This window comes from Uranotaenia lowii, chromosome 2, assembly GCF_029784155.1.
Source record: "Uranotaenia lowii strain MFRU-FL chromosome 2, ASM2978415v1, whole genome shotgun sequence".
NCBI lineage: Eukaryota > Metazoa > Arthropoda > Insecta > Diptera > Culicidae > Uranotaenia > Uranotaenia lowii.
The window spans coordinates 363,637,096-363,642,095 of record NC_073692.1 but is presented as its reverse complement, the minus strand read 5'-3'; positions in this window follow the sequence as shown (position 1 = coordinate 363,642,095).

The window sequence follows — 5,000 nt, the reverse complement described above, 5'->3', positions numbered from 1 at the left end:
GTCATTTTTGTCATTTTTGTCATTTTTGTCATTTTTGTCATTTTTGTCATTTTTGTCATTTTTGTCATTTTTGTCATTTTTGTCATTTTTGTCATTTTTGTCATTTTTGTCATTTTTGTCATTTTTGTCATTTTTGTCATTTTTGTCATTTTTGTCATTTTTGTCATTTTTGTCATTTTTGTCATTTTTGTCATTTTTGTCATTTTTGTCATTTTTGTCATTTTTGTCATTTTTGTCATTTTTGTCATTTTTGTCATTTTTGTCATTTTTGTCATTTTTGTCATTTTTGTCATTTTTGTCGTTTTTGTCATTTTTGTCATTTTTGTAATTTTTGTAATTTTTGTAATTTTTGTAATTTTTGTAATTTTTGTCTTTTTTGTCATTTTTGTCATTTTTGTCATTTTTGTCATTTTTGTCATTTTTGTCATTTTTGTCATTTTTGTCATTTTTGTCATTTTTGTCATTTTTGTCATTTTTGTCATTTTTGTCATTTTTGTCATTTTTGTCATTTTTGTCATTTTTGTCATTTTTGTCATTTTTGTCATTTTTGTCATTTTTGTCATTTTTGTCATTTTTGTCATTTTTGTCATTTTTGTCATTTTTGTCATTTTTGTCATTTTTGTCATTTTTGTCATTTTTGTCATTTTTGTCATTTTTGTCATTTTTGTCATTTTTGTCATTTTTGTCATTTTTGTCATTTTTGTCATTTTTGTCATTTTTGTCGTTTTTGTCATTTTTGTCATTTTTGTCGTTTTTGTCATTTTTGTCATTTTTGTAATTTTTGTAATTTTTGTAATTTTTGTCTTTTTTGTCATTTTTGTCATTTTTGTCATTTTTGTCATTTTTGTCATTTTTGTCATTTTTGTCATTTTTGTCGTTTTTGTCATTTTTGTCATTTTTGTAATTTTTGTAATTTTTGTAATTTTTGTAATTTTTGTAATTTTTGTCTTTTTTGTCATTTTTGTCATTTTTGTCATTTTTGTCATTTTTGTCATTTTTGTCATTTTTGTCATTTTTGTCATTTTTGTCATTTTTGTCATTTTTGTCATTTTTGTCATTTTTGTCATTTTTGTCATTTTTGTCATTTTTGTCATTTTTGTCATTTTTGTCATTTTTGTCATTTTTGTCATTTTTGTCATTTTTGTCATTTTTGTCATTTTTGTCATTTTTGTCATTTTTGTCATTTTTGTCATTTTTGTCATTTTTGTCATTTTTGTCATTTTTGTCATTTTTGTCATTTTTGTCATTTTTGTCATTTTTGTCATTTTTGTCATTTTTGTCATTTTTGTCATTTTTGTCATTTTTGTCATTTTTGTCATTTTTGTCGTTTTTGTCATTTTTGTCGTTTTTGTCATTTTTGTCATTTTTGTAATTTTTGTAATTTTTGTAATTTTTGTCTTTTTTGTCATTTTTGTCATTTTTGTCATTTTTGTCATTTTTGTCATTTTTGTCATTTTTGTCATTTTTGTCATTTTTGTCATTTTTGTCATTTTTGTCATTTTTGTCATTTTTGTCATTTTTGTCATTTTTGTCATTTTTGTCATTTTTGTCATTTTTGTCATTTTTGTCATTTTTGTCATTTTTGTCATTTTGTCATTTTTGTCATTTTTGTCATTTTTGTCATTTTTGTCATTTTTGTCATTTTTGTCATTTTTGTCATTTTTGTCATTTTTGTCATTTTTGTCATTTTTGTCATTTTTGTCATTTTTGTCATTTTTGTCATTTTTGTCATTTTTGTCATTTTTGTCATTTTGTCATTTTTGTCATTTTTGTCATTTTTGTCATTTTTGTCATTTTTGTCATTTTTGTCATTTTTGTCATTTTTGTCATTTTTGTCATTTTTGTCATTTTTGTCATTTTTGTCATTTTTGTCATTTTTGTCATTTTTGTCATTTTTGTCATTTTTGTCATTTTGTCATTTTTGTCATTTTTGTAATTTTTGTCATTTTTGTCATTTTTGTAATTTTTGTCTTTTTTGTCATTTTTGTCATTTTTGTCATTTTTGTCATTTTTGTCATTTTTGTCATTTTTGTCATTTTTTCATTTTTGTCATTTTTGTCATTTTTTCATTTTTGTCATTTTTGTCATTTTTGTCATTTTTGTCATTTTTGTCATTTTTGTCATTTTTGTCATTTTTGTCATTTTTGTCATTTTTGTCATTTTTGTCATTTTTGTCATTTTTGTCATTTTTGTCATTTTTGTCATTTTTGTCATTTTTGTCATTTTTGTCATTTTTGTCATTTTTGTCATTTTTGTCATTTTTGTCATTTTTGTCATTTTTGTCATTTTTGTCATTTTTGTCATTTTTGTCATTTTTGTCATTTTTGTCATTTTTGTCATTTTTGTCATTTTTGTCATTTTTGTCATTTTTTGTCATTTTTGTCATTTTTGTCATTTTTGTCATTTTTGTCATTTTTGTCATTTTTGTCATTTTTGTCATTTTTGTCATTTTTGTCATTTTTGTCATTTTTGTCATTTTTGTCATTTTTGTCATTTTTGTCATTTTTGTCATTTTTGTCATTTTTGTCATTTTTGTCATTTTTGTCATTTTTGTCATTTTTGTCATTTTTGTCATTTTGTCATTTTTGTCATTTTTGTCATTTTTGTCATTTTTGTCATTTTTGTCATTTTTGTCATTTTTGTCATTTTTGTCATTTTTGTCATTTTTGTCATTTTTGTCATTTTTGTCATTTTTGTCATTTTTGTCATTTTTGTCATTTTTGTCATTTTTGTCATTTTTGTCATTTTTGTCATTTTTGTCATTTTTGTCATTTTTGTCATTTTTGTCATTTTTGTCATTTTTGTCATTTTTGTCATTTTTGTCATTTTTGTCATTTTTGTCATTTTTGTCATTTTTGTCATTTTTGTCATTTTTGTCATTTTTGTCATTTTTGTCATTTTTGTCATTTTTGTCATTTTTGTCATTTTTGTCATTTTTGTCATTTTTGTCATTTTTGTCATTTTTGTCATTTTTGTCATTTTTGTCATTTTTGTCATTTTTGTCATTTTTGTCATTTTTGTCATTTTTGTCATTTTTGTCATTTTTGTCATTTTTGTCATTTTTGTCATTTTTGTCATTTTTGTCATTTTTGTCATTTTTGTCATTTTTGTCATTTTTGTCATTTTGTCATTTTTGTCATTTTTGTCATTTTTGTCATTTTTGTCATTTTTGTCATTTTTGTCATTTTTGTCATTTTTGTCATTTTTGTCATTTTTGTCATTTTTGTCATTTTTGTCATTTTTGTCATTTTTGTCATTTTTGTCATTTTTGTCATTTTTGTCATTTTTGTCATTTTTGTCATTTTTGTCATTTTTGTCATTTTGTCATTTTTGTCATTTTTGTCATTTTTGTCATTTTTGTCATTTTTGTCATTTTGTCATTTTTGTCATTTTTGTCATTTTTGTCATTTTTGTCATTTTTGTCATTTTTGTCATTTTTGTCATTTTTGTCATTTTTGTCATTTTTGTCATTTTTGTCATTTTTGTCATTTTTGTCATTTTTGTCATTTTTGTCATTTTTGTCATTTTTGTCATTTTTGTCATTTTTGTCATTTTTGTCATTTTTGTCATTTTTGTCATTTTTGTCATTTTTGTCATTTTTGTCATTTTTGTCATTTTTGTCATTTTTGTCATTTTTGTCATTTTTGTCATTTTTGTCATTTTTGTCATTTTTGTCATTTTTGTCATTTTTGTCATTTTTGTCATTTTTGTCATTTTTGTCATTTTTGTCATTTTTGTCATTTTTGTCATTTTTGTCATTTTTGTCATTTTTGTCATTTTTGTCATTTTTGTCATTTTGTCATTTTTGTCATTTTTGTCATTTTTGTCATTTTTGTCATTTTTGTCATTTTTGTCATTTTTGTCATTTTTGTCATTTTTGTCATTTTTGTCATTTTTGTCATTTTTGTCATTTTGTCATTTTTGTCATTTTTGTCATTTTTGTCATTTTTGTCATTTTTGTCATTTTTGTCATTTTTGTCATTTTTGTCATTTTTGTCATTTTTGTCATTTTTGTCATTTTTGTCATTTTTGTCATTTTTGTCATTTTTGTCATTTTTGTCATTTTTGTCATTTTTGTCATTTTTGTCATTTTTGTCATTTTTGTCATTTTTGTCATTTTTGTCATTTTTGTCATTTTTGTCATTTTTGTCATTTTTGTAATTTTTGTAATTTTTGTCATTTTTGTCATTTTTGTCATTTTTGTCATTTTGTCATTTTTGTCATTTTTGTCATTTTTGTCATTTTTGTCATTTTTGTCATTTTTGTCATTTTTGTCATTTTTGTCATTTTTGTCATTTTTGTCATTTTTGTCATTTTTGTCATTTTTGTCATTTTTGTCATTTTTGTCATTTTTGTCATTTTTGTCATTTTGTCATTTTTGTCATTTTTGTCATTTTTGTCATTTTTGTCATTTTTGTCATTTTTGTCATTTTTGTCATTTTTGTCATTTTTGTCATTTTTGTCATTTTTGTCATTTTTGTCATTTTTGTCATTTTTGTCATTTTGTCATTTTTGTCATTTTTGTCATTTTTGTCATTTTTGTCATTTTTGTCATTTTTGTCATTTTTGTCATTTTTGTCATTTTTGTCATTTTTGTCATTTTTGTCATTTTTGTCATTTTTGTCATTTTTGTCATTTTTGTCATTTTTGTCATTTTTGTCATTTTTGTCATTTTTGTCATTTTTGTCATTTTTGTCATTTTTGTCATTTTTGTCATTTTTGTCATTTTTGTCATTTTTGTCATTTTTGTCATTTTTGTCATTTTTGTCATTTTTGTCATTTTTGTCATTTTTGTCATTTTTGTCATTTTTGTCATTTTTGTCATTTTTGTCATTTTTGTCATTTTTGTCATTTTTGTCATTTTTGTCATTTTTGTCATTTTTGTCATTTTTGTCATTTTTGTCATTTTTGTCATTTTTGTCATTTTTGTCATTTTTGTCATTTTTGTCATTTTTGTCATTTTTGTCATTTTTGTCATTTTTGTCATTTTTGTCATTTTA